This window comes from Fukomys damarensis, unplaced genomic scaffold (assembly GCF_012274545.1).
Source record: "Fukomys damarensis isolate Sample0158 unplaced genomic scaffold, DMR_v1.0_HiC HiC_scaffold_19, whole genome shotgun sequence".
In the NCBI taxonomy this organism is placed as follows: Eukaryota; Metazoa; Chordata; class Mammalia; order Rodentia; family Bathyergidae; genus Fukomys; species Fukomys damarensis.
In genome coordinates, this window is record NW_022900931.1 from 19,891,120 (window position 1) to 19,915,202 (window position 24,083).

Consider the following 24,083-nt stretch of genomic DNA (forward strand, 5'->3'; position numbering starts at 1 on the left):
ATATATACACACACACACACACACACACACACATATGAAACTCTTCACTTTATGTTATCTTGCATTGGAATTAAACCTCTAGAGCAATAGAACTTTCCTTATATGCATGAATAAAGGAGTTAATGAATGGATAACTACTTTTTTAACATTAGCAAACTTCTCCAGAATAATAACACTAGAAAGAAATCTTAAAGGTCTCAGTGCAATCCAAATTAGAACTTTTTTCCTAATTAAACTAAGGAAATTCTTGAGCTTACTTACTGCATCAAAATATATTCAGAGTAATCTTTCTGTTAACTGGACATAATGTTCCCTAAAAGGTATGTGCCAACAAAACTATCTCTAATGTGTAATGCTCATGCTAGAAAGTAACAGAATCTCTGAAGGATCTATGCAGCAGAGTCAAACCATGATTCCTGTCTGAGTGAGTCATTTTACTCAAAGAGATTTGAGCAGAGTGGAGAACAGAGACATTGGTTTCTCTGTGGAAGGGAACCTGCAAACTCAACAGGTAGTTGCCCTATCAGAGATGTGGAGAGAGAGAGGTACTAAGACAAACCCCACTGAAGTTGCAGAAGCAGGAATTCTAGTGTATCCCAAACAAGAGAAAACCCCTGAGTCTTCTATGAATACCTAAACCCCGGTAGTAACAGTTGTAATCTCCATTCAAGACAGCCAAGAGGATCAGCAGTGAAGACAAAACCACCAGCCACACTCCCAGCAGCAGTCAGGGTGAAGGCCAGCACAGCTCCATTTTACAGAGGAGAGCAAGCAACAGCAAATCTTCCACAATGACTTGCCCCTAGGAGACCCTGGATCTTTCCATCGCATAAATATTGTCTCTTTTAATTAACCTTCATTTTATACATGATGGCCAACATTCAGCAGTTAAAATTATTGCTAGCAAACAGAGTGACTCTGAAAAGTGTCAAGAGCTTTTAGAGATAGACATGAACGTAGAGTATACAGCAGAGAAGAAAGGAAACTTGACTGCTATGACCCAAGGGCTCACCCACTACAATTGCACAATTATTAACATTTTACATATTTTAAGGATTTGATACTCAGAAAATCATCAAGAAGTTCATTTTAAAACACTATACATAAGGAACAGAAATCAGAGTAATTGTGTACTATCTTATTAGGTAAAAATTTTCTTCTACTTTTGAAAATTGGTTTAAATTACTTTGCATCTTCAAATCCTAAAAAGAGTACACCCAGAGGCTGGGTTTATGGTATAAAATCATTAGTCATAATCTGCACACCTGAAGACATACCCCCGCAAAGAAAAACATTTAAGAAATAAACAAGTTACAGAAGATTTGAGAACTATAAAGGGAGCAGCAAAATAATGATCAGCAAATGATAATGCAAATGTCCTGACCTGGTCAGCTTCCCAGTCCAATCTCTCCCACTCCTTCTGTTCTTGATATTATCTACGTCTTTTAATGCTTTAAAAAGAAAAGAAAGAAAATTATTCAGCATAAAATGAAAGTAATTTCAGAATACTCAGGTAAAAAATAAACATCACAAATAAAGTAAAACAAGATTTCAAATATAACACTTATGAAGGAATATCAAGGAATTTCATTGTAATCACCTTTTTTCAAGACCAGATTCATAGATATATAACAATGTCAAATGGCAGTATGACTAGGCCAGTTAACAGCCAGTGAATGAACCAGGGAACATCTAAAAAGTACACTTTTGTCCCTGCCCAAAAAATGAGAACCATGGCCTGTTATGTAAAGGCACAAGATCCCAATGATGAATGTAACTGCACTGTATACTTAAAATGTACCAATAAACTCAATGAGGAAAAAACATAAAAATAAAAAGTACACTTTTGTCCCTGCCCAAAAAATGAGAACCATGGCCTGTTATGTAAAGGCACAAGATCCCAATGATGAATGTAACTGCACTGTATACTTAAAATGTACCAATAAACTCAATGAGGAAAAAACATAAAAATAAAAAGTACACTTTTACTAATGGGATTTCAAAATATAGAGCTAGCAGATATGTAAAGATGTGAAGCAGGTATTTTGGAGCCACATCAATTAAATCACCAAAAATATTTATACTATTAATTCAGTAATATGAGTATGTGCATGTATGTACACACACACACATATCCTGGTGATCCTGGGCTTGATTTTATTGAGATAGACAATTATATAGTCCCTAGATAGTTCTGTAATCCATCATGATTAACTTAAAATATAATTGTAATGCAACATTATTATAGCTTAAGTATATTACAGGAAACATTCCAATGGGCACTAAAATTTATTAAATACCTCTCTGCTGGCACTTAGCGAAGCACAGTGCTACACTGCACTGGATACTAAGAAACTACATTGTACAAGGACACTCAGTATAGGAAATAATAGCTTACAGATTCATTTTACAATCTCTAAATTAAAAGCAACAATAACAGAGCAAAATAAAAACAAAAATACCCTACTTATATCAGTCATTTAATTAGCACCATGTTCCACTGTCATGAAGATAGAATCCAATTGATGGTGCCAGGAGAGAAAGGCGTGAGTCTCTGAAAATTCATCTACCTTCCTAAACTATATTATTTTTCCAAACTATAAAGCAATGTGATAAACTTGTCATGAATCAAAATACCCAAAATATTTTCAAACCATGTAAAAATTTTATTATGATTTTAGTATTTGTGAATATGCAACAATTATATGGAAAATGACATCATTCTTTACTTTTAAGCAAACCACTTTGAATGACTAAATTATATAATTTCAAGATGTTAAAGCATTTATTAATGATATTTGAGATCATGTAACAGGATTATAAAAACTGAGTAATGAAAATCATACAATCATTTTGCCCTAAAATGAGCCTATACTATCAAATAGATTACATATTCAATATTTTTAAATGATACTTTCAGATTATTAGAATGCTACTACTAGGAATCTGGTCTACCAACCTAGAGGAGATCAAGAAACAGATGAAGTTTGCAACTTTCAATTACTGATTATTATAACTATTTTCATTTAGAACAGACTTAATTTTGTGTGATTTGTGGAATACCTAAATTCTTTTAAGTTACATAAACTATAAAAAAAGTATACATCACAGTCAAGTGAGGTTTATTCTAGGGTTCTTCCTTTGTGTTTGTTTCTTTGTTTGTTTTGGTACAAGGGATCAAACTCGGGACCTTACTCTTGTGAAGCAGGCAGCGGCGCCACTGAGCTAAATCCCCGGCCCCTTCCTTCATATTTAGACACAAAATAATGCAAAACTTTATTAGTAAAAGCAAGGACACAGTCATATGACACAATCACACCTAACCAAGTAGCCAGCAAAGGTTACTCCCTCAAACTATTCAAAAGCATCTATGAAAAATAGATGTAATACTTCATTGTCAAGACTGACTGCTTTTTCCCTAAGATTGGGAATAAGACAAAATGCCTGCCTACAGCACTGTCCTGGAGGTTAAAGTCAAGTTTGATAAAAATAATAAAGAAATAAGAGACACCCTAACTGGAAAGAAGTAAAATTACTTTTATTGTTCAAAGCAGCATTTCTGTTTCCAAAATCTTAACAAATTCATTAAAATACTATATGAAATAATGACCAAGTTCAGTAATGTCTAGGGTAGCTGATCTCTATACAAACAACAATCATACTTCTATAGACTAACAATAATTCTAAAAATGAAATCAAGAATATAATTCCACTAATAATAGCATGCAAAAGAATAAAACACTTAAGTATAAATTTAATAATGGGGTGGAAGATCTGTAAATTACAAAATAAAAACATCATTGAAAAAATTTTTAAATATCTAAAATGAAAAGACATCCCATATTCATGGATCCAAACATTTATTCTTAACAATGATAATTTTTCCTAGTTCATCTAGATGCAATACAATTTCTTTATCAAAGACCTAGTTGGATTTTCTGTAGAAACTGACAAGCTGATTGTAAAATATGGAAATGTAAGTGATTTAGGTACAACAATCCTGGAAAAGAAGAGCAAGTTTGGAAGATGCTTTTTTCCCCCATGGTAAAACTGACACTACTACAATAATTGAAAGAGTGTTATACTAGCACAAGGATACACATCAGCTTCAACAGTGCAGAATTAAGATTATAGAAATAAACAAATATATTCACTGTCAATTGACTATTACGAAAGATGCCAAGATAAATCAATAGAATAAAACATAGTTTTAGCATGATTTTTTTTTTAAATCTCAATCTTTTGTCCCTGGTTTCTGTCACAGAACTTTAAAAATCCTTAAAATCACCTGAGTGATAGGTATGTCTTTGTTATGTTAATAAGTGGCTCAGGAATGTGGGGTCACTAATAGCTTCAGCTCTGGGAATGGTGTCAGAGAAACAAACAAACAAACAAACATGCAATTAGAGAGGTGACTTCTAGTCTTCTCCCACCTAATATTCTATTAATTAAACTAATGAAATAATTATGAAATAAATGATAGAAGCTTAATAACCTTTGTTCAAAAGAAGTTGTGAATAAGTGCAAGTAAATTCTACCTTCATGGGAAAAAAAAATTTCCACTGTTAGTATTGTGGTTTAAGTTAGGTAAATAAAAATACCATATCTCCTCTATCAAGAATTGGTTATTCGGGCTATCCTAGCTTCAGCATGTAAATGTGACTATAGGAAAGTTACTTAGAGTCTCTGTCCCTCCTTTTTCTCACCTGTTCCATGGGATTATAAAAATTCATGCCCTGTCATATAGAACTTTTAATAGAATTACATGAGTTAATGTATAGCAAGTACAAGACTACACATTGTAGGTGCTCTATCAATGTGAGATCATTGTGCTATTCATAATTTTTCATACTTAAGGAATCACAGGCATTTTAATGAACTTTTAGTTAGTTTTCAATGGGAAAAGTGAAGTGACCTCAGGAAAGATATTTTCACATTCATATTGGGAGATCTGGGCTTTCCTTCCTTCTCTGTCACTCACAGCAGCCAGCACAATGAGGCTTTCGACTTGGTCAGAGTTGTGTCAAACGCCATCAAGGTAGCAAAGAATGAAGAAACAGTTTTCCCAAAGGAAAAGTACTGAATTGCTTGCTGTAACTCAGGTTTTTAATTTAACTGAATTAAAAAAATGTTAAAAGAAACAAAAACGATTTACATGATTTGTAACTCTCCAATAAAATGTCCTAAGCTAAGCCTGAAGGGAGACGCTCCTCACTCTTGCTACATCTAACTGACCCCGACAGGTGTTTATCCCACCTCGTAGCTGTGCCCTCCTCTCCATAGCTCTTGCCCAGCTGGCTCTGTGCCCTTGTTCTTTTCACCTTGACTACTATGATACCTCCCTTAGCTGGTCTCCTGTTCCAAGCCTAAACCCTAATAATGAAACAACTTGAGAATATTCTGCCTTTCTTCTCTGCCCACTCTTCCTCATGACTCAATTCAAAAATTCTACCTTCTCAGTGAAGCCTCATTTAAGGGATACTGAGGAACTTCTCCCCATTTCAGAGAGCAAACAGATGAAGGTTTTCAATGATGGATCTCATCAAATGACCATAGACTTTTATTATATTATATCACAGGAGAAAGGAAGGGGCGTGGAGCCTCACATACATGGCTGCTGGAAGTTGAAAATAGTGCAAATCTTGGAAAATCTATTTCATCATATGTGCTACCATAGTAATTTTACCCACGTTCTTAAGGGTATGTAATTTAATTTCTGAGAATATGTCCATAGGAAATAATTCAAAAAACAAGAAGAGTCTATGTACCAATGTGTTTATTTTAAATTACTGATAGTTAAAAAAAAGGGGGGGAATGAGTCCAAATGGCTGACAAGGGGTATCCGCCAGAGAGCCCAGTGTCCTTCTAGAGCACACTAATAATAATAATCTACAGGGTCACCACCTCAAGAGCAGCTACCGGGGTAGCAGACAAAAGTCTGTAAAATACCACTTAATGACTTCTGGGTCAGACACTCTATCCACTGCCTTTTTGCTTCACAGGAACCCTATGATGCATACTTTATTAAGGTCATGAAAAAATGAAGTTACTGAGTTGAACTTAGTTGCCTACTGTCAAATTGTTAACAGGGGGTAAACATGGACTTTCCACGCAGGAGTGTTTGACTTAAAAATCCATTATCTTTCCATTAGATCTTACAGATCTCTTCAAGATATGTCCATGTATCATTTCTCCCATTCTGTGTTCTAGTGTTTGCTAATGTACTGAATCAAGTAACTGTTACTAATATAAAAATTTGCTGGTCAAGTTACAGAAAAATATAAGAGAACTGGAGGAGGCCTTTAACCAGTCTATCATTGCATCTTCTTCATTGGCTTTAGTTTTCTATATAGAACTTTTTATCTCTAAAACTAGTTGGTTTTATGATTTTGCCTGTTTTGCCCACTGCTTTACTTCCAGCATTTAAAACAGAGTCTGACTTAAAATAGGAGTTTAATAAATACTTAGTAGATGACTGAATAAATGCATTTGTGAGAACTTGGACAAATTCTTGTCTTAACTGGGATGGTTAGAAGTGTCTCTAAACAAATCTATTAGATTCTCTGCTTTAAAATCTCTAGTTCTTTCATGTGAAACTACTACCAAAGGCTGTTAGAAACTTAAACTCATTCATTACAAAAGTTACTAAGCACCGCATATATCTCAGATACCTTTCCAAATAATGTCGTCATAGCAGGAACAAAATACACAAAAATCTCCCAAACTGGAAGTGAAGAAAGACAAGAATACAATATAAAGCATCAGATAAGATTAAGTGCTTCAGAGACAAAACAGCTTGTGGACAGAAATCTGAGAGGAGGAGCTGTGATTTTCAGTGGGGTGAGAGAGGAGGTAGATATATGAGAAAGGTATTAAGAAGTGATTTGTATAAACTGAGAAAAGAACTTTCCAGGCAGAAGGAACAGAAGGATGGCATGACTGTATTTTCAGAATGGTTGCCATGCAGTGAGTAACCTGAGAGCAACAAGAAATGAGACCAGGTGAGGGACACAGGCTCATGTTGTGTCTTGCCTCATAGGCCACTGCTGCTGACTTTTGTTCTTAGGAAAATGAGAATTCATTTTAAGGGTTTGTGTAAAAGCAGAAAATCAAAAGACAGGTTTTAGCAGGTTTAATATTAGTTAATAGGGTTGCTATTGGCATGTTGGGTCAACAACGCTCTTTCCTCCCAACCACTCCAGACAATCATTTAGAATATCTTGAGCCACAGCGGCAATGGGGAATTGAGAATACCTTAAATATTTTTGTGCGGAGAGGATTTGCTAATGCACTGAACAGGGATATAAGTGACTCAAAGGTGTCTGGAATGAGCAAATAGAAGAATGGAGTCTCTATTCACTGAAACTGTGAAGACTAAATATGAGTGAGGCAGAGGTGATAAAGAAAGCAGGTATTCAGCCAGGACTTGTAAAAGACTACCATGATGCATGTAAAAGACTACCACGCAGGGTCTAAGAGCACAATTCAGTGTAGTCTAGATTTAGGATGCTGCAAGACCTATGCTCAATCCACAGTTCCAAAAACAAAATAAAATATATTTTATTCAAGAACTTTGGGAAGGGAGACAATGTTCACTTGTTCTGAACTGAGGACTTTTAGGAGAGACTCGTGTTACCAAGTATAAACATCAGATAAATGATTTAATAAATAATTATTTATAAGAAATTATAATCTATTAGCCCTTTTAAGCAATTAGATTATGCTAAGAAAAGTTTTTTATATGTAACCCAAATGAAAAAATCTAATTGTGAAATTTCCAACAGTAAATGGTGTGTGGGAGGCAAGCTTTTCACATTGTTACAATCACACCATGCCCGTAGCGCTTGGAGTAGGCATCCCACAGAGAGATCAGGCTCAGCCTTGGGAAAACAGTGGGCCATACAACTGTCCTGGACCACATGCCCACTAAGCACCACCACTTGCAACACTGTGTCAATACACACAACTGTTTTCTACATCTGTGGTTAGTTCAAAGATTCACAAAAATAGCCACTGCCAGATATTATTTTAGACATCCTTTCATGGGTAACATTGATCACTCTTCCATGGATAAAAGCAATTATTGGAATCAAGATAATAAATTGATACAAACATACAATTTAGAGTTGCTAGAAGAATGTGTCCAATTGCATTGCTGCTAGAACTCTTGCATCAGTTCTAACATTCAGCCTGTCCTTGTAAATACAAAAGTCACAAGCTGAAGAGCAAAAATCATGGATCATGAAGTCTCTTCAAAATGTGTTGAATAACCGAACTCATATAGTCAGAAAAATCGTCATTATCTTTGGGGTTTAGAACATATTTGTAAACGTTTTATCTCAATATTTCCTATGAATATTTCCCCATGAGCAGAGATAGGTGAGGTATTTGCATTCCAAAAAGAAGCCCTAGCAATGTACACACATAAATACATGCATGCACTTTGCTTCTTTTAGAGAATGGCCAGAGTGAACTGGCTTCTTGTCAGATGATCTCTTTATGTCACATTAGTTGCAGAGAACAGGAGGCAGTTCCCCAGTCTGGTTGCATCCCCAACCACGGGTTAGCTAAAGGAGTTGGAAGGTTTATGCAAAGGTGGCTGCTTGAACTACAGTGGGAAGGAATGACATAAAGAAGTATCAGTGGTAGACAGATGCCCCACCGGCTTCCCATTGTTGTTGCACTGGAAGGACATAGTGTGTCATAATGAATTACCATTAGTTTGAGCCAGCACTACTGTTACACTGAGCTTGGCAACCCAGGATGACAAACAGTGCCTGCAAGATCATCTAATGAGGGGACAAGGCTGCCTCAGTCCTGCTGCTTCACTCAGTAGACAAGGCTTTTAATACTGCTCTGCACAAGTAAAGCAATTTCGATTACTTAGAGCAAAGCCTCCATTCGGAAGCTGAAACAGTATTTTTTTTTTTACATAATTTATCTAGAGAGTATTTGAATGCTAATAAGCTATTTTAAAGCCAATCACATTATTCTTTATTTTGCTTAAATAATACTGAAATATATTTTTAAAAGTTCAAATGATAGAATTTACTCTAGCAAATGAAATGTAAATAAGACAGCAAATGATTAAGGATATTGTGAGTGTGTCTGTGTGTGTGTGTGTGTGTGTGTGTGTGTGTGTGTGTGTAAGTGAGCGTATGCAGGCACTGTGTGTGTCTCTCTGTGCCAAAATTACAGTTGGCGAATTTCATCTCATCAGCCAACATTATCAGGAGGGCTGCATATTTATTCTATATATCCACATTTTTTAAAAATTCCAGATCTTTCTTACTTTGGCTGGGGGCAATTATATTTCATAGCTTTTGATATAAGAAACTGATGTTTCCACTTTATTTTTTTCCCACTATATCACTGCATAGGAAAAGAACCAATAAATTAATGGTACAACTCTAATATTATGATCATTGACTTATTTCATAATTAGAACCTTACCCCCCAAAAGGCTATTCTTGCCTAATAAATTCCTTTCAGTGCCATCAGAAACACAAACAGTACTCACTCTGTGCACCACTGTCTTATTCCAGTCATCCTCTAGCTTTCTATCTTTAGTGTTTAATTCTCAGACTGATTTGCCCTGTGTGAAATCTTTTTTAATTAGAAGATCATTGGATAAAAGGAATTTGTCAAATATTAGACACACAATAGGTGCCAATAAATTTTGGTTAAACTAAACACAAATTCTACACAACAAGGAACATGAACCTCACTGTACACACACCTACTCCGTTCTTTTTCTTTACTCAAGTAAAGCTAGGATCAGAAGTTAAGACATGAATCCATACCTGCATAAGAACCCAACATCAAAAATCAGCTTTCCTCCCTCCCAATAATTTTTTAAAAGCTCAATAAAAGCCAATTTTTTCAATGATACAGTCACATATTTATTTTTTGTAAGGCTTATAAGAACCCGACAAAGTACAGATATCCAGGGCAGAAGATAAGAAAAATCTCTGACTTGCTCTTTAATACTGTTGAGCCACTAGAAAACCCATAGGTTGGATAAATTAAAATTTTTCAGTTTTTTATTTCTATAGTCATATTTTTATTTTCTGGTAGTAATTTTAATAACTCCCAAAAGGGTTAACTCCAAAAGTATGTTTTGCTCTCAGGGAGCTGGTTACACATTAGTAGAAAATGGTACATTATTGACATTGTTGGTGTGGTAAATAAAAATTAAAGAGAAAAAACAATATGGCTCATTAGGAAGCAAGTAATGTTTCCTACAATGTTCTATGTTTTTAATAATTACAATGACTTACAAACAGATACATAATTTTATGGATTCTGTATTCTCTTCTCCTAAAAACAGAAGATAAGAAATCACATCATTGACTCAAATTATGATTGCAGAAGTAGGGAAAACGATTATCAGTTCCATTTATTCTCTTCTCTTGCCAAAACAGGGGGAAAGGATTCATGTTAGTTGCAGGGATTGAAGAAAATAAAATTTAAGGAGGAATAGTAAAATTTAAGGAGCAACAATACACACATTCTCTAGGTATAAATCTTTTAATGCTTTCTCAACTGAACTTGTTTGTGTTCCTTAGTATTGGCCTGAAGTATCATTCAATACTGATTATAATATTTGGTTTTCCTTCCTCATTATTGTCTAATGTCATAGATATGCTCTCAATTTTTGCAAATTAAATTTCATTTTCTGAATATATATATATATTTGCATAGTTCAAAAATCAAAACTCTGGACTGACTTCTATTCATTCTCTATGTAAGAATGAATATATGTGTATGTATACATATACAGTATGTAAGAATACTGATATAGTATATGTGTACATATGGTGTATGTATTTATAGCCACACATTAGACACATTTTCACTAATTCTAGCTTGTCCTTCCTCCATTTCTTTTTGTAAACACATGTATTTATTCTTACTTGCCCCTCTTTCTTATGCAAGCAATAGCATTCTGTAGACACTCTTTGAAGATTTTTTCCCACCTAATAGAGCATCCTGGAAATGTCTCCATATTAGTATACAGAGATCTTCTTCATTACTTTTTATTACTATGTGGTACTCCATTGTATAGACATAATTTAATTTGCTCAACAGGTTTGTTGTAAGTGGAGATTTAGGTTATTTGCAATATTTCACAATTGTAAATAATGTTAAAATTTATAACTTGCATGAATATTTTGCGTGTGTATGATATTAGGGATTAAAACCAGGGCCTCCTATGTACTAGTTAAGCATTCTACCATTGAGCTGCATCTCCTCCTCTGGATCATCATATGAGTCTTATAAATTATTACAAATACAATTCTTACAAAGCCACTGGTGGGTACAGTTGCCTCAGTCTGCTTGAGTTAGTTTTATGGGGTTCTCAGCAGAGCCAAGGAACCTGAACTGTTTGATGCTTTCGGTAGACGTCACATTTATTCCTATCTTGAACAGAAATCTATGTGTACAGACAAACTTTGAAATAATCGTAACTGAAGTGAGGGATAGAAAATTCATTTTAGGATGTCTCCAAATTTTTCTGTTCTTTACAAGATACACCTGAAACCCTGAATTAATCTAAACCCACAGGAAGTTTTAAAAAATGAAGTGCCAAGAGATATCTATCCTATATAAAAATATTTCTGTAGCAAAGAATAATCCTTAAGTTCCCTCAGATTTATAACTCATATTAGGGGCTTGAAAATAGAAGCTGGTTGAATTAGTGAATTTTCTGTATCTAACAGAAAATCTGACACCAAAAACATAAGACAAGCTTCCAGCCCAAATAAGCCAAAGTTAGAGTTCTGAAGGCAATCAGGAATGTACAGCAATAGGGTTTTTGTCTACACTTTAGAAAGTGAAATAATTTGTTGATAATGACAGGACCATCTTTCCTGGAGTTTTCATGGAAGGGCCAGGCATGAATCCCAGTTTTGGTGTCGGGCCACGGCATGAGCACTAACACATTCCATTCTATAGTTTTCACCCGTGTTAGTCTTCTTTATTGTTGTTAGTACTGAGATATCCAGCTTAAAAAGAGGAAAGGTTTACTTTGTCTCATGGTTTTGGAGGTGTCAGTCCAGAACTCATTGGCCCCATTGATTTGGGGCCTGGAATGAACCAGCACATCACAGTGACAACACATGGCAAATCTATTCATCTCACAGCCAGGACATGAAAGAGAAAGAGCAAAACAAAGAGCAATCCCCTTCCAGGGCATGGGTTCAATGACCTAAAAGTTGACTCTTAAAATTTCTACCACAATATTTCTTCCCAATGTTGTTACTGTGAGTACCAAACCTTTAACACATCAGGCATGGGGCACACTCCAGATGCACACTATGGCATAACCCTTACAGGAATGATGACTAATGGCTTTGGGCCACAAGCAGAGCCACACAGCAGCCCTAGGAAAATGCCAACTCAACAAGTGCAATGAGACACAATACTCCTAATTAAAGGAACCAGAGATCACTAAAGGGAAAAAGGGAGGAGAGAAAAAAAGAATTCCTTGTGTTAGTCATTGTGAAAACTAATAGAAGTCTGAAAAGTCCCCAAGGAAGCCCACAAGGGAGGTAAAATTTACCCTTACTAAGACCATTATTGATTTTCTCTTTACCTTTGGAATGGAATGAAACAGAGGTAATGCTTAGGGAAAAGACTGGAGATTCTAATGAAGAATACAAACTAGGTGAATGCTTCTGCACCAAGGATTGATTGATTTTTAATACCAGTTTAGAAATATACTTAGGTCAATTATAATACAAATATATGACTCACCTATATTCCTTGAGAGGGATAAAATATCTGAGACATGGATGGCCTCCTATGCAGCAACATCATTGCTAATATAAGCATTTTGCTATATCATCATTTAATTATCACCTGCAGGGCATTAATCGAAGCACCTCATTGAAAGTGGGAAAGAGCTTTGCTAAGGACAAATGATTCAGCACAGAATCTTCTGAGGAGTACTGTCATTTCAAATCCTTTTCACAAGTGTGTAGAGTGTAAATGATAAAAGGCAAGCACATATTATGTTTATTAATAAGATACAAGCGCCATTAAAATTTTTTCTATAGTCACAATCCTCAATTTTCCCCTGGAACTGCCCTATCACATAATGTGCATAAATATGAAAGGCGCTGCATGTTGAAAATGCATCCCAGAGAGACAAGATGTGGATGGTGTGAAGGGTGGATGTGGGGAACCGAGTGGTACAGATGCCTCCACTGACAAAGAGAAAGGCATATGGCTTCCTTCCTTCCCTGGTGTGCCGGGTCTCAGAGAGAGCTCTAGATTTCCCTGTGATAAGCTTCTGCTTGCACGCTCCACTGAGAAGATATTTTGTATGCCACAGAAAACCAAGATGTTTGCATTCCCACCAATCCAGGGATAAGGCATTTTCCTCATGCAGACACAAAACATACAGTATATGAATGTTTAATGGAGGCTAAAACTGGGAGAGGAACAGAAAACAAGAACAGAGCAGGTTAAAAAAATATCTGGTTTCTCTCTATCAAAATACTAATTAAAATTCATGTTCATGGGGATGATTATACATATGTTTTTGAACTAAAAGTCTAACCTGGCACTATTTTTTGGCCTTATTTTTGTGACAACATTTTTGTCCATATGGCATGAAGTGAATCATTTTACATCTTTTTTTAAGCTCTATGTGTTTTTCTTGTTGTCTATTCCCTCTTCTCCCACCACACACACACACTGGCAGCCGCTACCAAGTTACCAAATGCCAACTCAACCCTGCAAGCTGGCTGCATGGAGCTAGATAGTTCTGGCATTTTCCTTTCATTGCAGAAATATTCTGTGTGTGTGTGTGTGTGTGTGTGTGTGTGTGTGTGTGTGTGTGTGTGTCTGTCTGTCTGTCTGTCATTTTTTTTTCTCTCCTCCCCCACCCATATACACCCCCACCCATATACAGACCATTGAGCACAGTGAAGGTTTATCTCTTGTCCTCCTGAGAATCCATCCCTCAGGCTTCTGCCCAGCTCCAGTGTGTGTGCCGCAGTTGCCAGCCTGCTATGGATGGCCACACCAGCTTCACTCTCTGGTCCCTCTAACCCTGGTCTTTTTTCTCTACCCACTCTGATAATTAGTGGTTCACTCAAGAACTGCTATAAATTAATGGTTAATCAAGCCCATGCAATTAATTTTGTCACAGCAAAGTATGAAAACTGATTGTCCAGTGGTTCTCTCTTCCTCACCCACTTTTGTTATAACAATCCATGTTCCTGACTTTGCAGACAGGACAATTCTCCTTACTGCAGAGCAGCCACACTGCCTGAACGTTTGGATCTTGGCTGGCACACATTTTGTACACGTGCTGTCTCCACCAGCATCAGGCACTGCTGAGTTTGTACGGAAGGGCAGCAACTCCACCTAACAAATGTAACTTTAACAACAGTAAAACAACCTAATAGCTTAACATACCAGGGGGCTAATGTGGCGGGTCATTTACTGCTGCACTAAATAGCCCCGGTTTGATTCTCATTGCCAAGTGTCGAACTGAGGATTGCAAGGCAGGAGTAGCTCCTAATTCATTAGATAAAGGGGGTCATTGCTCATAGGGCTGGGGAAATTGTAGAAGGATAAGAAATGCAACCAGGCATTCCCCTTTCAAATGCCATCAAAACATTAGGTACCTACAATCCAGGAAAACAGTCACACAGGTGCATGCTTTTTTCTTGGCCCTCATATGCCACCTTCTAACTCTGAGTAAGTTTCCTTTATTCTGCCATGTTCAGATGGGAAGAAGCTAGAGGCAGAAAGGATCCTAATACAGAGACCTGTTATTTGTAAATCACTTTGAGACTCTTAGAACAAAAGCTACATCACAAGAACAAAGTATGATGTAGCCCTGGCTATAAAATGAGCCACTACTGAGACGTCCCTGTCAGCTATTCTGCCTCATGAGCCCTGAAAAAGTTGCTGTGGACAGTTGTGACCTGGCTAATAGCCTAGGCAGGAAAGAGACCGCTAGCAATAACGGGGAGCAGAATTCTTGTTAACATCGCTACATCTCATAATATTGTCTGTCTTTCTTTGCCTCTTTTTTGATTCCTAGCAGTTATAAACAGTCCTGAATTGTCATTATATGGTTCTGTGGACAAAATAGTTCATCTTTCTGGATTTTTAATAGAAAAGAGGAAAAAATAAAAAATGTCAAATGATGTCCCTAAAATGGGACATCTTTATTTCCTGAACATTAGCCCTAAAACAACTGATTTCTCTAATTCCTGCCATCACTCAGATTGGCCTTGAATTACCTCCCAATAGGCCTCCCATGTGCTTCTAGATGAGAGTGTGTAATGGGGGATCTGTTAATTAACTAGAAGCAAAGTTGCGCGGTGGGGATCAAACAGAGGATACGTCCTAAAACTCCCGCAGAGAAGATGAAATGCAGCGCAAACTTTAAAGACTTCCCGTCATTAGCTGAGACCTTGCTGCTCCTGGCCCAGACCCCTCCTGTTTCAGAGAACAATGAGGACAATGATGGCAGAAATGAAATAGTGCAGCCAGGAACAAAGGAACTGGCTATTTACCGGCAGAAAAAGAAAGAAGAGGGGGAGGCCGGGAGAAAGACAGAACTTTCTTTTTCTGCGGTTCCTGTCTACTTTGAATTAATTTATGACTGCCAGGGAATTGCACAGAGAGCACACCCAAGTGCATTATCCCCCAAGCACAGGGTTCATTCGTGGAATATCCACTGTATATTCCCAGGGAAAGACAGAGAGGGACACTGAGGAAAGAGAGAGCAGGACAGAAGAAGTGAAAAAGGACAAATTATGGGATTGGACTTTTACTCCGAGCAGCAAGGTTCAAACTGGAAGATGATCGAAACACAGGAAAACAAAGCAACCATATCTCAAGAGGAACGCAATCACTTAGATCAGTTCTCGATTGCCACAGAAGACAGGAACTGTGCCTCAGCATAAAGCTCAAATCTTATAATTTCCAGAGGTCTCCTGGTAACTTTCATATAAATATACATAAATAGTGTATCAATAGCAAAAGCACGTAGTCATGATATTGATTTCTTGTTCCTTCCTGCTAAATTGGAAAAATTCTACTGAAAATTCAGGGAGTTGCTGACTACAAAAAGTTGACCTAGCCTTCATTTTGCATTGTTTGGCTTTGTGGAATTCGAATCAGGAGCTTTCCCATGTATCTAAAGTGCAGGGTTCAGAAAGCAAAGCCATTGACCCACAAGGTGCACAAAGAGGAAGCTTTTTCCTTCATGACTTCCTGTTGAAGTTCTTGCGTTGAGATGAACCAGTAAGGTAAAGGGAGCCATTATTCAGAGGGGCTTACAGCCCTGCCTTTGTTCTCCAAGTTACAGCTGAAAAGGATCAATCTGGAACATTTTTTAAAAATTTTTGAGTGGCAAATGATAAATGTACAAATTTTAGGTACAAGTTGATGTCACAATACATGTACACATGTGTAATGATCAAAACACACTGCTTAGCATATATATCACCTTGAACATTTACCATTTCTTTGTCACAAGAATATTCCAAATCTTCTGTTGCAGCTATTCTGAAATCTCCAATGTATTTCTGTCATCTACAGAGCAAATCTGCACAACAGAGCATCAGAAGTTACTCTTCTTATCTAACTGTAACACTGTACCTGGTGGCCAAATGCTCTCTATCGCTATCTCCCTACTATATATCCCAGCCTATAACAACAGCCACCACAATGCTTTATGTTTAAAGCCTATTGACAGCTCACTTGTCTGTTTTCAAATCACATACTTAGAACCATCAGTGGAAACTCTGCAAATGAATATAACAAGCAAACCTCACAGAATTAAGTTTTGCTACTATTCTTTTTTTTTTACTTCTCTCCAACCTAATATGAAAGGTTTAGATGTTAATAAGCTCAACCACAAAGTCAACTCTAAGGAAAAAAATATTCTTAAGCACATAGTGCAACAAAATGAAAACACTACATCATCAATAGTGAATACAGGTTAGAGGTTTATCGTTAGCTGTTTGTATACCCAAAACAACATTAAAAATAAACTCCACAATGAAATGAAAGACATATTGTAAATTATCAAGAATCTCATATAGGATCTCTACACACAGATTCACAAAGAGTAAGGAATTCCCAGGTACATTTTATGGTTAATATGATTACGCCATGTCCCAATGATAATACTGCAGAATGGTGGAATGGTCTGATAGACTAGGAGTAAAAAGGCTAACGTAGTATTTCTGGCATGTGAAAACCAAATGTGTGTCTTAAAAAACATTATTTACTCTTCCCAGTCTAATTTACTCTTCCCAGGGCTAATTCTCCTGATTACTTCCACAGGGCTGTTTTAAGTGTCCAAAAATATAATATACGTTAAAGTATTCAAAAACCCACCAATTTATGTTCATTATGATTATTCTTTATTTTTCCTAGAAGAGTTTGGGGTCTAAAATAAAATATTTTTAGGACCTAGCAACCAATGATAAAATTGGCAATTATTTTTAAATTTCATAATTTTCTTCAATCTTTCTTAACAACTTTATAAGTCAATCTTTCTATAATTCATCTCAGACCATTTCATTCTGCCTTTCAGACACATTGTGTTTCTCTTTTTTTCTATTTGCCTTGTTATCTATAAACAATATCACATCATTTGGCCAAAATAGTAATGGCTTACTTATTTTCTACTTTATTCTATACCTTTTTTATCTTTTTAGTTATACAACATTCCACTTATATAATATTCTTTAAAATTCTTAAAATATTTTGTTCACCTTTTAATCTGACGATAATTTGGAGAATAACTCCAGAAACTTCCTTTCTATCTAACAGAAGTTCAACAGGTAGTGCCAAAAGCAAAATTATGAAGAAGAATAAGACAGGGCCACAATGGCTGTAAAGACAAGAGGGAAATTTCTTGACATGAAAAGAAATCTAATACTTAATATTGTTTTCTCAGGATTCAAATAAAATTACAAAATAAATTTATTCTTTTTTTTTTCCTCATTGAGCTTATTGGTACTTTTGAAGTATACAGCACAGTTACATTCATCACTGGGATCTTGTACCTTTACATGACAGGTCTTGGTTTTCATTTTTCCCCATACCCCTGCCCTCCCTTTACCCCCTCCTCCTCCCTTATTTACAAAGACTTTGTTTCCATTTTTTCCTTTTCTCATATTTTTTCTTTCCCCTTATCACTGTTCCCCTAAAAATAACTTTATTCTTAGGATAGGGAAGAATCCTGATCATTAGCAACACAACTGATAGAGAAGTGCTCTGGGACAGAAAATCAGGCCGAATATTGCCAATTTCCTGTTCTAAGTATGACCTCATGAGAGTGAAACCTTATGATTTAATAATGCCACAGGCTAAATGCATTTTCCTAGGTGAAAATATACAAAACCTGGTTTTAACTACCCCTGCTCAGCTCTCAGTATACCAGTCGTGATGTTCTGTGTGGCCTATATATATCCTATAAACTTTTTAAAAAGAATTTTCCTATCTTTAGAAATTGAGAGAATTCATATACCGTCCTATCCATTTTTGCGACTTTTTTTTAACCTTGGAAGATCTGTCAATGTTATGCCTGCCCAGCCATGTGGTAGCAATAGACCTGTCCCATACCTGTCCTCGTCTTCACCACTTCTGCCTGCCTCCTGCAGTCAGCTAAGTTTTTGATAACTGAATTTTCAGAAGAGGCTGGGGGGGTAAGTAAAATATTCAGAAAATTTTTTCTCAGAGCACAGATTTCACAGCTGTTCCTTTTATGCACAGCCTCATTATGAAAGATTAAAATGTGAAAACCAATAGAAAAATACAAAGTAATACATGAAAGAAATGAGTAAAATGAACAATGTTTAAAATAAATGCAGAGATTGTAATAAAGATAAAAATTTCTTTAAAGCACATACTAAGCAATATAATAATGAGTAGTAATAAAATTACATAACAACACTAAGAAAATTTAATCAACAGTAAAAATAAAAAAATTTAAAGGTGGACAGTTATGAAAACAAAACAAATATAAAGAAAAATTAATAGACAATATATGATTAACTAAAATTATATTTAGAAAACACAAGGACAGATTACAGGACTGTGGAAGTCAAATAATAACTACACACATGCCATGTGGAAAAGTTAATTTATCTTGGTAATTCAGAGACCAAAGCTTAACATTCCCTTGCATAAGCAAACTTTAAACTTTCAATTCAGTAAACCTCAGACAAGCAGCCAATGTCCCAAAAAGTTGTTCTTCCAAACCTGGGTCTACTTGAAGGAAACACTGATTAGTAAGGTTTGAGAGTCCTCTCAATTTGGGACAATCAAAATAAGACTGGAATAGATGGAACTGTCGGCTTTGCTATTGTTCCCATCTGGATGTGGTAGAGCCAGCACAAAGAGGGCCTATATGCATATTTGGCATTAAATAACCAGATAGATTTTTAAATCGATCCCTGGAGAGAACAAACTGTGGAATATAAGCATTCTTTTGCAATATGCTCAAGATGAGCAGATCAAAGATCCAAATTTATGTTATGATGTTTATTTAGGAAAACAGTCAAAGGAATACAAGAAAGGCACACCTTGCTCTACAGATTATTAAGAACTCTCTTCAGGAAAGTTTTGTTTGTTTCATGGACTCTTCATTCATATCTAGTTTTGACTCTCCAAATCTAAACATGGAGGCAAGGCCAACTTTCTCAGACTTCTTATTGTGTTGAGGCTGCTCTATAATAAATGCTCAGGAAACTGGATAATTTTAGTATCAGTTTAAGAGGTCATGCCAGAAGACTTGCAATCTTTTACTGTAAAATAAAGGAAAATTTTCATGAAATTTCATATTTTTTGCAATATCATAATAATATGAAGGATTCCTTATACTTAAATTTCTGAAATTGACATTTACCTCCTAAGCGAGAATTTTTTTAAAAAATTCTAATCACTATAATATTGAGCTTTTTGAAATATATCACATATTTACCTGTCATTTCAAAGAGAAAAGGTTAAAGATGATAATCTTTTAATGGCTTGTAGTTATATAAGAAGTATCACAATTACACTTTAAAAGATTACCAAGGTTTATACAGTTGTTAAATGCTACACCAGTGGTTCTCACCAGCCCTCAGGGGACTTTCAGCAAAGATGAAGGAAATATTCTTTATCACAGTTGTAATGGGAGTGAGACAACATTGCTACTAACATCTAGCAGATGAAATTAGGATTACCAGTAATGATCCCAAAATGCACAGGGCAACTTCTTTCCTTATTCACAATGCCCCAGCAACACACACACACACACACACACACACACACACACACACACTCCAAAAATTATCCAGCCCAAGATGTTAGCAGTGCTCAGGACAACCAACCCTGTATTACACTAAAGGGACTCAATCTATTATATCTTCACTACTTGCATCTGATTTTTATGGTCTGTTTTGTCTTTGTGCAGTTTGCTTTAATCTCATCCCCTGTTATCGTCTCACTCCATTTGGACCTGAAGATGGCCCTTTATCTTCATGACTTGCCTCAGTATTCTGCTGTGGGCTTGGAAAACAATTTTTCAAGCTTCATACAACCATAGAGCCCATGAAAGATGGCTTTAAAGCTATCTTATGAGTAAAGCTTGGCAGCTCAAAGGCATAGATTAGACAATTTTATGTTTTCTAAATTTATTTTTGGTTCATATTTATTCCCATTACTTGAGAATGCCAGACTTCAAATACGTAACGAAAAATCTCTGGTTTATTAAAAGCTAAAGGACCAACAAATAAACGAGAAACACATAAAACAACAGCATCAACCCTACATTAATCTGAACTCTACTAATACAAGATTAATAGTAGCTTGGAAAAGGCCGGCTTAAATGTGCTTTCTACCCTGGGTAATAGAATTATTGTGGCCAAATGGATCTCATAAACAAGACCTGGAAAAAGAAAGGCAGACATTTATCTTCTTATAAGAGTACCCTTAATTATGTATGTTACTTCGTTATGTATTTCATTATAACTTGAGATTTAGAACAGTGCTTTAATATGTTAATGATACACAATTTTCATTTATATCTAAATTCCCATATTTAGTCAAATCTGGCCATTTCTTGTAATCAAAAGTAATACAACTGAATTTTTTTAAAAAATAAGACTACATATATGCAATACTTTAAATTAGTCAAACATTAGGAAATTGTGACTTATAAGAACTTTGCATAGTCTAGTCTGAGAGCAATAAAATAACAGTGCTTACTGAGATGATGAAATTTATACCCATCTTCTCATATCCACTAGTCTGTGTCTAAACCTGAGAGGTAGGTGTTGGTTGGTGATCCAATACAATTCATTAATCAAAGAATCATCAAGTTAATTTCAATAACTTCATAGTATAAAGTTATCAAATGTAAATGAGAGAAATTGTGAAGATGAAACAAGTATTTCCACAGGATTTTTTTTTTTTTTCTAAATTCCAGATTGCTATAAGCTAACAAGGAAGAAATTGGGCCTGGAAACACAGAAAGCTCAATTCTGATTCACTGTAGCTGCCACCATGTTGATGAGTCTTTGCAGGATTTGTGTTCGCAGACTATTTGGTTATAGATTCCTTCTAATAGAAGGATTTGAAAAGCAGCAGTGGAAACTAAGGGAGAAATATACGCAAGAAGGTGGATTTGAAAAAGTTTGCAAAACAGTTAGTTGGCAAGAAGAGACATTTACCAGACACCATTTCTTGTTTTGAATTTTTTAGCCTTTCACCATAGGGACTTTCGTCTGTATTTTTAAATTATTCAAGGAGAGTGTCATGAGGGCATTAAAGCAGGTGAAAGTAATAAACACACTGAGAGTTCAGTGAAAGGTCAAATACTTCCCCCTCCCAAAAAAAGGTCAATATCTACAACTCAAAAGAAAAAAAAAAAGTGGCTCTGAAACACTTAGCAATTCCTCTAAAAGCCTAAAACAGGACATCACTAGGGAAAGAACTGAGGAAAAAATGTCCACTGGAAATGAGAAGCTGCCAAGAAATTATTTATTTTCTTTGGAAATTGATTTAGAGTATAATTCCTAGTGGCTTGTGTATTTTCTGACTTTAGTACGCGGTTGGGTGTGAATAAATGTTTTATTAATTCTAGGCCTCCCCTGGAAGCCAAGCTGAACCACTGGAAAGGCAGACTTCCAGAGGAAAAGCCTCTAAACTCTTCCTCAGCACCCTGAGTCCTATCCAACCAAAGCTTCAGAGATCACTATGCTACCATGCCCTGCAATTTTTATTTTGCGTTCTTCTGTTTGTGGAGCAGGGAACTGAATCCAAAGCCTCACCCATGTTAGGCCAGTGCTCTCTCACTGAGTCCATGGAACTGCACACCACTTTCTCACTGCAGTATTTTTAAACTGGCTGGTGTGCTGTGATACAGAATGAAACGAACCTTCATTCTGGGCAAGCTTTATTTGCCCAATACCAAAGTTGTCAATAAAGCATATATAATTTATATATGAGGATTCTTGGATAATAATAATAAACATTCCAAAAATCAGAAGTTAAAAGTTGGCTTGGTACTATCCTTCAAAGTAATTTAAATTTTTAATAATATAAACTCTAAGCCTGGAATGCTTTCTTAGATTTGTTTTTTTCATAAGCAATCAGACAAGAAAAAAGTAATGTAACAATTAAAGTATTTAAAGTAGTTTATTCCTTTTTTTCAAAGCAAATCAAGTAAATTCATTTTGACATTAATGGCATTATCTAATATAATTACTTATTCTTATGTAAATATATTGTTTATAAAACTAGGCTCCAAAAGTCATTTTAGGTTACTTTTGTCTGATATTTCCAATAAATTTTCCACAGCATGAAGTACAAACAATGATCTTTTAATAACTTATACATAATAATTACATTTAAGGGAAGTGATATGTAAAAAGTAAACTTTAAAAGTTTTGTTATTTCCTTTAAAAGAATGACTTCAGATCACAGTGATTATCAGAATGCATGAAAAATAAGTCCATCTTAATTCTCATTGAGAAGAGAGACAATAGAAATATATTTTTTAATGAACATGAGATTCCCTTCGTGTTGAGAAACAAAGGAACAACACTTGCCTTTTCTTTAGCACTGTCCTTTCCTGCTTTCGTTCTTTTCTCCCAATCTTTTTCTTATTTCTGTTGGGACAGTGTGCAGGAGAACACACACATACATTTGTACCACTGAGGACAATGGCAGTTGCTGAGACTGCAAATGAGTCATCAAGGTGGGGAAAAGAATGGAATAGCAAGCAGGTCCTCTAAGCACTTTCATCCTCCTCACAGCCCAGAGACCCACTGGGCCACAGTAGCTGAGATGCAGCACACCAATCCGCTTGTTGACTGCCTCAATGGAGGAGGAGCATTCACCAAGTTAGAATACAGGTACCAAGAATAAGAGGCAAATGGAAACTGTCCACTTCCTTATTTATAGACTTCTTTAAGGAGAGGAAAGAGAGAACTGAGTATAATAAATGCCAGAACACTAATACATATATTCTGGGAAAATGTAATGTTACTGGGGGAATGATGGGTTATGGATGAGGACCCTTTCAGGGTAAAATAGTACCTTTCCTTCCCATGGAAAGTTGAGAGGCAAAAGGAGAGTAGGAGAAAGAAAGGGCAGGGAAGCAAAGAAGGAAGAAGACAACTCACTCAGTCACTCATTCATCTGCAGGGAGTTAAACCCTATGCTGGGCACTTTCCTGAGCAATCTCACCCTTATTAGTTGATATGTGATGCTACAACGAACCCTACTGCTTGATCTCCCAATTCCTACCTTTTTTTCTACCTTCTTCAATGCAAAATATCTTAAATCATTCAAACCCTGAACCTCACTTTAGACACACCAGACTTCCAATTGCCATTTTATGTGTGGCACATTACAGTGTGCCCTGAAGTAGGGCTTCTGCCTACCCCAACATTCCGAGTCAGAACAGACAGGCTTAAGCACATATACACTGCCACTCCCCAAAGCTGCTTTAGTTCCAACCTGTTCGGTAGCGCGTAGGCCACAAGAGCAAACAAAGGTTTGGTAAATGAGTAGATTTGCTTTTGTTATTTATAGGCATGTGTTGCTAC

At 36.0% G+C, this 24,083-nt stretch overlaps 1 protein-coding gene across 7 annotated transcripts in view; it reads right to left on the minus strand.

The window, feature by feature from the left end:
* Sox5 (SRY-box transcription factor 5) overlaps positions 1–24,083 on the minus strand; it is a 936,135-nt gene that overhangs the window by 617,359 nt on the left and 294,693 nt on the right. For all 7 annotated transcript variants that reach the window (XM_033766292.1, XM_010615329.2, XM_010615302.2 and 4 more), the window contains one exon: positions 1,385–1,451. The gene's annotated coding sequence lies outside the window, so the exon portion shown is untranslated. The remainder of the gene's footprint in view (positions 1–1,384; positions 1,452–24,083) is intronic.